Source organism: Clarias gariepinus, chromosome 24 (assembly GCF_024256425.1).
Source record: "Clarias gariepinus isolate MV-2021 ecotype Netherlands chromosome 24, CGAR_prim_01v2, whole genome shotgun sequence".
NCBI lineage: Eukaryota > Metazoa > Chordata > Actinopteri > Siluriformes > Clariidae > Clarias > Clarias gariepinus.
This window is the reverse complement of record NC_071123.1, coordinates 9,660,391-9,673,390: the sequence shown is the minus strand read 5'-3', so window position 1 is coordinate 9,673,390 and position 13,000 is coordinate 9,660,391. Positions and strand designations below refer to the sequence as shown.

Genomic DNA, 13,000 nt, shown 5'->3' with positions numbered 1-13,000 from the left:
TTCTTCCTGTGGTTCCTGTGTAGTTTTGCTCAACTGCTGTATAAAGAGAATTTTACATTCTGCCAGTTGGGCAATATGTCCAGTGTTTCCCAACCAGTGTTGGAGGACGTTACTTTTTAAAGTAACTAATTACATTACAAAATTACTGTCTTTAAAAAAAAACAGTTACATCACAGCATTACTTTCTGATAAAAGTAACTAGTTCGAATACCTTTCCATTGCAGAAAATAAAAACTCCTTTGTGCATGCTGTTTTAGTCAAGACCTTTATAATTATTCAAACATCATCACCCAGCGAAGTAGCCTATAAACTACTAATACCACTATCTCACCTATGCAGTTGCGCGCGGTGGCCGCAAGTATGGTTCATCATGATTCACCGCGGGTTTTGACGCTGTGATTTGGTTTCCATCGGGGCGGGGCTTGTAGGACAACTTTCACACACACACACACACACACACACAATAACGGATTGGGAATACCTGCTGTCTGGTTTACGGATTACATAAATTGTTTGAATAACGGATTACATTTAAAAAAAAATAACTAAATAACTGAGTACTTAAATGGCGGACCTAACGCGGAGATTACTCGTTACATCAAAAAAGTAACGTGTTACACCCAACACTGTTCCCGACACATAGAGTATACTTGGTAGGGCTCCTGAAGTATATTTGCCCACCCTTTTAAATGTGTCAGTGAGAACGATGCCATCTACGTTACAGCTTCTGTACCTGTTTATTCTGCTACCGCGAGAGCGAGGTACTGAGAGGCAGCAAATGCAAAGGATGGCAGCTGCTGCAAAAAGAATAATAAGTGCATACTGATGGGCGCACATGCGTGCTATACGAAAAACCTCTTAAAACTCAAGCAGGACGAGCTAAACAACAACTGCTTATATGGAAGTCATGTCTGTGTGATTTTACAGGGGAGGCTTTAGGCATTAATTTTTTTGTAAACGTCATGTAGAACCATGAAGTTGTGAAGTCTTCATTACTTTTACAACGTTTAAATTTTATTGCTACCTGTATATGGGAATGACGTCACCAAACATATATAAAACTCACAAAATGTGCATTATTATTATTATTTTTTTGTCATAGAAACAACATGATCATATGGATCACTGTTATTTCTGACCATTAAAAAAAAAAAATTTGCTCAGTCATGTTTGCATAGTTGGTTACAATGAAAAAAAATTTAGTCCATCGTTTCGTCTAGAGTACGTCACTCTATATTGCATAAAGCTGAGCCCATATCATAATATGACCCCATATATAGTAATGCAAAAAATGGATAAATGTCCCGGTTTTTTATTGCTCTGACAAACAGTGCCATGTTTGTACACCAAAGAGTGTTTACGTCTTAATTGTTTTACTTCGTCTTACTCTTTACATATGGGTAAACGGAAGGGAGGGTTTGTAGGTTGGATTTTTTTTTTAATGTAAAATGATTTAAAATATCACATAAATCAAAATGTTGTGGGAAACACTGATGTCTAATAGAGTATTCATGTAAAAGTATTTGAATAAGTTCCAAAAAGTGCTTTTAATCAGTAAAACTGCACTGAGAAGTCTGTCTATCTGTTTGTTTATACATTCTATACTTTAGTAGAATTAATGACATCATCATCAACAGATATAGCAATGGAACCCAGGAATGGAACCCAGTATGAAATACACAACTCAACACATGGTCAAGATCCCAAGACATCATACTCATTCCTATTATGTAAGGAACTTCCTGACCTGTATCTGTATGACTGTATGCATCACAATGCTGCTACATGATTGGCTGGTTATATAATTGCAGGATAATCAGTTGTACAGGTTTTCCTAAACAAAGCAAGAGTCTATTATAATTACTAGATATTACATGCAGTGTTTCTTTATAGCTGACGCAGCTCAAGCCACCCACCACCAGAGTCACTACTGGCTTGTGTACTGTATGAACAGGACAAACACCAGTAGTCCCTGGCTTTCTGTAATTAAACGTATCCGGTGTTTCTCTCTCGCCTCCGCTTTTCTGGATCAGAGTCCAATTGTTCAGCGCTTGCATTTCTCAGTCCGCCAGCCTCGGGCTGTTTTTATATGTGTCACTTGCATGCGAGGAGTGTGTGTAAGAGGGAATGAGAGGATGGCACATTGTCATGCCTCTGGTGTGCAGAATGTCTCTCGACGTTGGCAACCTAGATACATCCCTGCAAAAGGACTGAGCTCAAGGTCAAAGCTTTTTTTCGTCTTTACCTCTCCATCTCTCCCTTTCGTGATGGTGCTAGAGCCTACGACAAATGCTTAATGTAGTTAAAGGACACTTGCATCAGTTTTTTAACTTGCCAGTTGGCGGAATTTATCAATACCAGTCACAGTTATCTTTAAAAAACGTCTGCAGCGTCCCTCGATCAAGCATTAGGACTGTGTGTGTAGGCTTGTGTGTTTATTTTAATTGAACGTTTCTGAGTGGTTGATATGTTGTATATGTTAAAAATAGCCCAAAACATGTGGAAATTATTTTTGGAGGTCACCATATATCCAGTTGGAGGCAAGTTTGGGGATACAAGAGTGGGTGGGAGACTCAGTGATTAGAATTTCATCTGTCACTCTCAGAGATGTCAGGAACACTGTCATCTCAGACTACACACACACACACACACCCCACTGTAATACACACCCCCTAGCACCTTCACACACGTCACTATACTACTGTATACTCCACTCCGAGCTTACCAGTCAACCTTTTTCTTCACCTTATTCATTCTATGAAAGAACGACTTTGTTTTTAAAGCCATAAATGATTCTGCTTATGTAACTGCAGTAATTGTTTCTGCCAGATATATCCGATAAGAAAATCTGAGGAAGGGTTTGTCAGCTGCTATGCAAAGCTTCCATGTAAATTTGGCGGGTTTGACTTTATGCAAAAGAGGCGTAATGTAATGATGACTGGTAAAGATGAGTTGTGATGTAATCATCTTGCCTTAATTTATACTTTGTGTTCCAGAGTATATATAAATTTGTTCTTCCTATTAAGCAACTATTAGCTATCGCGGTGTTATTTATGGCTATTAGCTATCGAGGTGTTATTTAAGGTGTACAAGGAAGATACTTTCCTCGTCTATTAATAAATATTAGTGCCAAGTCTCACAGACTGTAGCTGTAACCTTCTCATATTTTTGCTCCTGATGAATGGAGATGATACGCCCATGCTTAGTCACCTTCACACCCGAGTGCCAGCCATTACTTAAATTCCAGTCCTTTGATTTACCAGCTCCAGACGCTGACCTGTTCTGCAACCTTGTGTCATTTCTGAAAAACATAAAGGCTTCGGATGTTAGGCCAGAGGTGGCTCTAGGATCTATCATCAACTGCAGATCCAAAAATGTGGACATCATAGAATACTTTAGGAAATTAACTTGTTGGAATATTAGTACGCTCCTCATGTACACTGTTCATTAAATATAACATCAAGCTAGTGCCAACTAAACAGGTTTCCACCGCAGATCGGTCAATATAACCTATTGCCTATAGCAGGTGAGTTTATATAGTCTGTAACATGTACTGATATACATTATTCATTATTCTACTACACATAAGTCACTTTATCTTACAATCATTGAACACTCCTTTTACTCTGTCCATCCCTGTTAAGGAATCGTGATCTAACCCATATTCTCTCTCTTTCTCTCTTTCACTTGGTCTCTTGCCATGGAACTCCTGTTGTACCACTGATCCTGACTCTTTTTACGTTCTGGACGTACCTAAACCATCTTGATGCCCTACTACTGGTTGAAGTTCTCATCGCATGGAGACAACTCACTGCTGCTGAGGATGAGAATTGGATTGCAATTGCAAAAGCTGTGGTGGCTTGGTGTGTTTAGTCTCTGAGTTATTGATCGGAAGGTCGGCGGTTCGAGCCCCGGCTCCGCCAGGTTGCCGCTGTTGGACCCTTGAGCGAGGTCTGCTCTAGGGGCGCTCTATAATGGCTGACCCAGTACTCTGATCCTAAAAGAATTTCACTGCGCAGTAATGTATATGTGACGAAAAAAGCCTGAACTAAAGATATAAACAGTTTTTCTATTTTCAGGGCTTATGCCTGCATTCGTTTTGTGCTCAAGTCTCCAACAGTGAACAATCACTGGTAACTTCAACAAAGTGGACTTTATGTGAAACTAAAATACATTTCTTGACAATCAATTGCACATTTCACCACATAGCACTAGGCAGTTCAAGAATGGGTAAATACACTGCCTGGAAAAAAAAGGTTGCACACTCCACGATTTCATTCCTTTCATTTTTATGCTTTGATCACGGTGCACGGTGTGGTGGTGTATTCATGTGTGAAAATGATTCCCCATGCTCCCAGGACCACTCTTTATCAGTTTGAAAACTGCAATATACCTGTTCCTTCAGGGAACAAAAATGTCCATAGATGTAATAAGATGGTTAATCTGTACTCATTAGACCACATGACTTTTTTAAATTGCTCCAAAGTCTAATCTTTATGATCCCCGGCAAATTTAAGTGTTTTTCTTTTTTTTTTTTTACTCTCTGTTAGTGAGTCTTCTCACTAACAAGTAGTGAACAGCTGTTTAATCCTAATTCCGTGAGTTCTCATCACACTGTGCAGGTGCAAAAGCTCTTACTTTTAAACTCACTATTAAACATATATGTGATATCTACTATAAATTTTTCACCATGCATCTTTACTAAGCCATTCAAGTTTTTTTTTTTAATGAGCACATTATCTTATATACGAAGTTTAAGTTCCAGAACAGTCCTTACAGGCTTTAAGAATGTGTTGGAACAGTTCTGAACCCAATTTCATTAATTTTATTAAAGCTAGAGATGTCTTAATGGGATTAAGGTCTGGATAGTTTCCTGGCCGAACTTTTAATATTTTTTCCCCCCAAACCATTTTGCCTTATGGCAATGAGCTCCATCATGCTGGAAAAACCATTCATCATTCCCAAAAAGTTCTTGCCTGGTTGGGAGAAGTTACTCTCAGTTACTCTCTGTTTTTGTACCATTCTTTATTCATGGCTGTGTTCTTAGGCAAAATTGTAGGAGTCCCTGTCCTGAGAAGCAGCTTCACACATGATTGGTTTACTGTTGCCATAACACAGGACTGATGGTAGTGCTATATATACAGTACTTCAACAAGAAGGTTCCCAACTGTGGCATTTCCTTTTTTTTCTTTTTTTTTAAATTCCTGATTAGGTTATCATCTCAATTAATTCGTGGTATATTACGGTCCATGTAAATATATGTTTATATCAAAAACCAGGAAAGGCAAACATACTCCGGATCGTACTTGCGCTGAAGAGCTTTTCCATTTTGTGACGGAGTCTGAGAAGCGCCCATGGAGCCGGTAACAAACTGTCAGAGCGAACGCTCATTGTTAACTTGGCCAGGATAAAAAAATGTGCTCTAAACACATCTCAGATGGATGAACTGTTTTTTAACTGATGGAAAGAACAGAAAAAGAGAGAGGCTACTACATAGAAAGAAATATGTGGTTGGTTATGGCAAGTGGAGGATCAAAATCATTACAAGGTAACTGTAATAAAATGCCAAATCCGCACAATGCAACTTTGATCTCCAGACCCAGTTAACTAATTGTTTCAGCTCAGGCACAGAGCGATAGCAGAAACAGGAAAAAGGTAGCCTTGATGCAGTTATAAATTATGCTGAACTTGACATATCAAAGCCCTTTCAGGCATCCTAATTTTCATTCCATGAGACTAAGAATGCATTTTTTTCCCCCTTCGGGATTTTAAATAAGGGATAGCACACTGAAAATTCCTGTGTGATGACTTAGGAAATTATATAATAATTAAAATTAGAAGCATGTGCGATGGAAAAGAACGCATCGTTTTATTATAAGCTTCATTCATAGCATACTGTCTTCACCGGAACCAAAACTTGCTCATCACATATGTGTTGTTTTCACTTTTTTACTACGAACTAGTGAACTATTAACGCTGTTTTCACATCAGGGAGCAGTCCGGAGATCAAATCCCTGATTAGGCTGAAAACAGAGGTCTGGGATATGATTTTAAAGCATTGAATCAAACTAAGATTGGATAGAAATTCTTCTAGATGCACACAAACCTGCTACTCTGAGCATCATCTCCAAAGTGTGAAAATGAGGTTAAACTCAGGTCTAATCATGGCCCGCACCTTTGGTTCATCCGGTCTTGGTTATTCTAGGTATTATAGGTTTTTATTTTTTCTTCTTCTCTTGGTTACTTGAAAGGAAATATGGCCACAACATAATCATTTTAAAAAGTATTTCAAATCAAACTCAAAATCTACTAAGATGACTGGTATTTCCGATCAGTGGAGTCTAAAATTTATTAAATCTTCTTATAAATTTTACAAAACAACCTAGAGAATAAATTATAATTATTATTATTATTTTGCCTTATTGGTTAACGCTGTTGCCCTACACCTCCAGGGTTGCTGGTTTGAATGGTTTGAATCCCCTCTGGTCTGTGTGCATGGGGTCCAAAGACAGGCACTGTAGGCTAACAGCCATTTTTCAAACTGCCTGTATTGTAAGATTGGGTGTGTGTGTTACACTAGTATCACCACTGCTCTGCTACCTGATACGTCACCACCAAATCATGATTATTACTGGGTAGGTAAACGACGTCCACATGGGCGATGATTCACACTTAATCTACACAGATTATCTAATCTTTGTACTATAGAAGGACAAAAAGTCCTGTCCCACTGCATGCAAAATAAACAATTTAGAAAAATTCTTATAAAATGTTTACACATTGTTTTTTTTTTTTTATCATTATTATTATTTTTTTTTTATGAGATGTGTTCATGTATACATGCTTATCAGCACTCATAAGGATGTCCTTCTGCTGACATAGTAACACATAACCAGCTGTGTCAATCTCCTCTGCCAAATCCCTAGATTACTGGGAGAGACCGTGTGTGTGTGTGTGGTGTGTGTGTGTGTGAATAAGAGGGAGTGAAAGCTTTTTAATCACCATGTGCTTCATACCAAAAAAATCTCCGTTACATGGCCCACAATGCACTTCTGTCATCTCTTACAGTGCACTTATACAGACACCATACGCTGAAGTATCTGGGCTTTTGTCTATTTCATTACGACTGTGTTTAGAGTCCTGTGGTCCTTTTAATATAATATTAATTTTATGTATCATATTAATGAATGTTGATGAACATCACTTATTTTTGCAATGCTAGTGTAATCATTTGTGTGTTTGCTTTTTCGTATTCACTAGAAATTAAATCCTGTTTTTTTTTTTTTTTTTTAAATAGAGTTTACAATTCAAGTCAAATTAAATTCTTACATTTCTTGCACTTGGTAAAACCTTACCTAGGCCTTGCCCATGTGTACACGTATTTTGTTTCTAATCATGTTATGGACCTTAGGCAGAACTCCTTTCATATATTTAAAGAAAAAAATCAGTGTTAATGTGTGGACTCGAAAAACAGTGTTTTTATCTTACAAGACCTTACGAGAAAACAGATCTCCTGTTTTTAACATCAGAGTACGACTTATTCAATGAGAACTTTTTTTAAGCTTCTGATCGGCCACAACGACTTTAGGGTTAGTGTTTTATCACAACCTGCTGGGTCGGCATGCTTTAACAGCATGTTTTTGCTGTGCCATGTGGAGGAAGATTTTTTGGTTTTTTTGAGAACGAAGAAGGAAAAAAAAAAATATTTTTTATAAATATCTGTATATGCTTGGAGTATGCTTTTTCACCCAGGTTTTTTTTCTCTTAATAGCAAATAAACAAATCTCAGATACGACACAAAACAATTTCCGTTTTTACACACACACTACGGGCAGTTTGGGAGCACCAATTAGCTTAATCTGCATGTTCTTGGATTGTGGGAGGAAACCGGTGTACCCAGAGGAAACCCATCAAGCACGGAGAGAACATGCAAACTCCATGCACATAGACCCCAAGGGGGGAATCGAACCCAAACCCAGGAGGTGCAAGGTGACAGTGCTAACCACTACACCACCTAATTTATAATTATAAAATTATAATTATATATATTTAATCTATTTTTCTATTTATTATTTTAAAAAAAAACTAATTTTAAATTATAATTAAACGCCTAATTTATAATGATAAAAATCATTAAAGTATTTGAATTAATGGCATATTTTCTTACAGATTAAGTAGAGGAAGGAATCATCTTGTAGTTCTAAAACAAATGCCAGCAACAAGTCTAAAAATGCAAATTAGTCTTCTAATAGAGAGAGAGAAAGAGAGGGGGGGGGGCGGGAGAGAGAGAGAGAGAGAGAGTTTCCAGACCTCATCGGGCTGCTGGATTTGGGAAACTGTAAGGAAGCCAAACCCCAACAAGAGAACTGTCAATGAAAACAATAAAAGGAATTATATATCACCTTCAAAATATGGATCAAACATAAAATGTGGATTTGCTTCCTCATTCAATCGATACAATATTATTTTCCAGGATGCATCTTGCCATACAGCAAAAAGTGTTACAGCTTTTCTTCAGAAAAAAAAATTCCACTCTATATGGCCGGCAAACTTATGGTGGAAATTGAAATAAAAAATGGTCCGTGAAAAGAAAACATAAAAAATCCTTTAATGTGCTGATTCAAAAAGTTTTGCTACCGGTCAAAAAACACTCCACTAACCTGTTTGATTGTAATTACAAATACGGAAGTCAAACAGCATGTTAAATTAAAAAATTCAGCATGAATGAATAAAAACTTGTCACAATAAAAATATTTGCATTTTCTGCATTGAATTTGAATCTGAATGGAAAAAATCCCTGTAGTGTATACAAGGCTAAAAAATTTCAGCACTGTAAATTATTGTGGATGTATATTTCAAATGAAAGTTTGCCATGTGGAAGGCCCGGGTTCGATTCCCATCCAATGTCCAAACCTGAGCCGGATGGATGCAGTACCGATCCCAAGCCCGGATAAAATGGGAGATTTTTATCAGGAAGGGCATCCTGTGTAAAACCCGTGCCAAGTTGTGTACGGATCAGATGGTCCGCTGTGCTGATCCCTCGATAGGAGCAGCTGAAAGACTAACAACAGCAAATTCAGACTGATGAAATTCAAGTATTAAAATTTAGGTTGACAAAATTCGGGTAGTAAAAATGTAATTCTTCACACACGGGCTATCACAGGAAGAGCAATGAATTGTCGATTGCTGCGGTCCATTCTGCAGTGCACTTTACGGTGTACTATCTTCTCCCTACTCCCTACCTTCCAATCAGGATGCAGCAATTTTAACAAACTGCCATCCTTTCACAAACCATGATAGCAATGGTTTTTCTTTTCTCTAAACTTGCATTCAGTAAGTGAATTTATATTGCTTAAAAAAGAGTAAAAACTTTTAAAAATACAATAGTTTCAACCAACATTGAGCGGGCCCAAGCACCTTGCACCATCGCCACCCAGGCGTACCGCACAACTTGCACACTTCACACAATATGACGTAATAGGGCCGATGTCAGCTTGGGCCCTAATAAGGAAAAACAAGTTTGTATAGTACAGTTGTACTGTAAAAAAAACTAATTCAGAGTTTTTTTAAATAATGACAATCAAGATAATAAGAATATTTGTTATTTTGTGCAATGTAATTTCTTTACAACAAACAATTTTAGTCTGAAGTCCTTTATTCTTTAAAACCACCTGGACCAGGAATAAAGTCCAAAAGACATCTGCAGTACTCTGTGCTCAGTCCATGCCTGCTCGATTGCTTCCTGAATATCATGTACAGAAATTTGCCACTGAAGTTAAGGAAATGAATCCCATCTTGTTACTGAACGTGCCAGTATTTGCATTAACAAGCACAGAGGAAAGGAAAGCTATCGCTATCGAGTTTGAATGAAAGAGCGCGCCAGTTTTGCTTTAAAGTCAGAGATTACGTTGAGAGTATTAGTGGCAAGGGGAGTTTTAGTGCATAACGTTTTTTCTGCCGCTCAACTGCCAGTTAGATAGAAGTGCTACGTTCTGATTGTCAAGTAGGGAAGTAGACTACAAAGGGAGCATGGAGAAGGGAGCACACTTTAAAGGACACTACGGAACGGACTGCAGCAATCAGCATTATGTTGCCACTTTGGTCAGCAGTGTGAACGCAGTGTGAACACTCCAGCTGAAAAACCCATCAGTAAATGCATTTTTTCATACCTTAATTGCTCTTTATTTCACTCCTCTTCCAAACACACCATTTCAGTATCTATGTAAATGAGCTACTGCTGAGGAACGCCCCTCCAGAGAACATATTTCTCACATATTTAAATTTGTACTCTCACACTGAAGACCCATCTTTAGAAAATCTTTATCCAGCCATCTGGGAACCACTGCAGTTTAACTAGGAACCGTTTAGACCCATTGTATTTATTCCCATTTTGTATGACCATGTTAGTAGGACCGGTCAAGATTCACACATATTCACAAACTACAGGGAATTTGGGAACGCCAATTAACCTAACCTGCATGTTCTTGGACAGTGTGAGGAAACCAGAGAACCCGGAGGAAATGCACCAAGCACAGGGAGAACATGCAAACTCCATGAACACAGACCTGACCGGGTAATCGAACGACAACAGTGCTAACCATTAAGCCATCAAGCTACCCTGATAAATCTACGTGACTAAAATGACTGAAATGACCTCTCTATTATAGGTACAAAATAAATAAATAAATACATACATAATTTTTGGGGGGGTTTCAAAATGTGCATGACTTGTGGCTTTTGCACAAAATCAGAAGCATATATATTGCATATAACTATGTCATGCGACGAAGTACTGAATCTGAAAAATACTTACGTTTACATCAAGTTTATTCCTAATACAAGTATATTCCTGAATCATGCCAAACTGGTTTATTCCTGTTCACACTTTGAAAATTACAGCTACAAAAAAACATCTCCCATCACCAGTCTCAGATTTGTTTCCCTCTTCTAAATTTAAGAAAACAAACAGCATGATGTCGCTCGGCCATGTAACTGGGAAACCACAACCTCCTCTGGCCTGAAGACTTTATCATGACAAAGTTCAAAGTTCTTTACCTGTAACAAAGCATTGACACTGGAGACTCCTTACAAAAACGTGAAACATCATAATCTTAATTTACACTGCAATCCTAATATAAAAAAAGTAATTGAACAGGAACATATTAAATTTTTTTTGGAATATGTCTAGAAGTTCTTCTTCTTGCTACTGTAGGAACTATTACAGTGGACGTGTGGTAGTACTGCCTGTCCCGTGTATCCAAATCCACCAGCGACCCACCATAGGCAAATTCCCCTTAAACACACAGACGCTCGTCTATGACCTCTTCACCCCTTCTGGATGTCACTCCTCCAAACGTTTTAAGCTCTGAGGGCATCACGAGAGTCGACATTCTACTAAAGACATGATTGTTTTCCATTTTCTTCGCCCACTCTGTAATTTCTAACAAATATCAACCGTCAGGATTCATTTGATTTTCTAGATCAAATCCGTTTAAGCTATAACTGCGTCTTGCAAATGTTAGCGCTTCAGTGCTAATGATTACACTGTTTGTCCAGCTAACTGGATGAACAGGTCCATGTTAAGCCCCTGCTAAAATAAATAAGTCTGAATGTCAGGAAAGAGAAAAGATGGGGGAAAAAAAAGGCAGGTTGTTTTGTAACAAAGGTAGCCACCGCGGCTGGGGAGAGAAGTGGGGTGTCGGTTTTCTTTTAGCTACGCTGACAGGTGGCTTGGCTTGACCTAGCGCAAGCTATAACTTTCCCTCATTACCCGAGCTCGGATACACACAAACACTCGCAAACACGAACAAAGAGCGGTCCCAGTAGCAGGATTTTTCCGGTCAGGTGGATTTAATTACAACTGTATTAAGGTTTCCAGTAAGACAGAAAGCGCTGTGTGGGATTAGCCTAGAGTAGCTATTCATCTCAGCTCCACACTGAGTGCATGGAGACTGGTGTCATGGCACCAGATAACGTGGCGAACAAAACTTTAACTCGCAAATGTGCCTGTACCGATTGTCTTGGCAAAAACAAAATAATATTTTTTTTACACAAAAAGAAGACTAGAGGACACATAGTGCAAATTCATTAATCACAAGAAAGCAGTGTTATATAATATGGTGGACATCAAGACTCGTCAACAATCTGATCGTGCAACCTTTACAGTTCCGTTAAATAAAATTGATCCCTTTATCAACCGAGCGCATTATTTTAATAACATGGATTTGCACTTTATTATGCCAAAGTGTGGTAAATAGAAGAGTATAAGTAATACCAGTAAAATTAATTAAATAAAGTAAAGAACGTTTTTAAAGAGAACCTTTTATGGGCACCTGAATGATGTAATGGAAACACATTAAGCCTATCATTTAGAGACAGAGAGTTGGAATCCCTGGTGATGCTTCAGCCATCCGTAGCCAGGAGCCTAAAGAGCACATTGGCCAGGCTCTCACGAGGTGCGGCTCCATGAGAAAAAAAAGGAAGAATCAGACCTACATACTAAAATTCACTTTTTTTCCTTTTTTAACTTCTTTTAATTTGCTGATTTCTTTCTTTATAGACCTGCTCTTCAGAATCAGTATTTGTGATGCTTGCACTCATTCAGTTATGCAAGTTTTTTGCGCGGCGATTCACGTATCACCACACTGAATCTAATATAGATGTAAAAAAAAACAAAAAAACATTTATAATAAACCGGTCGATCGGCCAGTGACCAGAATTGGCTGATCTACAGTTTGATTGGCTGTGACAGGTGATCGGCCAATCATTCTCAGATATAAATGATTCTGTACCAAGCCAAGAAGTGTCGCAACAGAAACATATTTTTACAAAGTTACATTATTAAAAAATCTTTTGCGTTAAAAGACTCCGATCTGCCTTTTTCTTCAAACTATTAAGTAGATTAGCCTTAAAATCCACTCATTATGCACGTTTACACCAGTGAGCGCAAATTAGTCGAAAATCACATACACCAGAAATCGCACGCTTACTTGCAGCCAAC

The 13,000-nt window shown here is 38.1% G+C and overlaps 1 protein-coding gene across 1 annotated transcript in view; it reads right to left on the bottom strand.

Annotated features, from left to right (window-relative positions):
* Positions 1 to 13,000, bottom strand: part of c2cd2l (c2cd2 like) — a 47,042-nt gene that overhangs the window by 19,924 nt on the left and 14,118 nt on the right. The window lies entirely within an intron of this gene.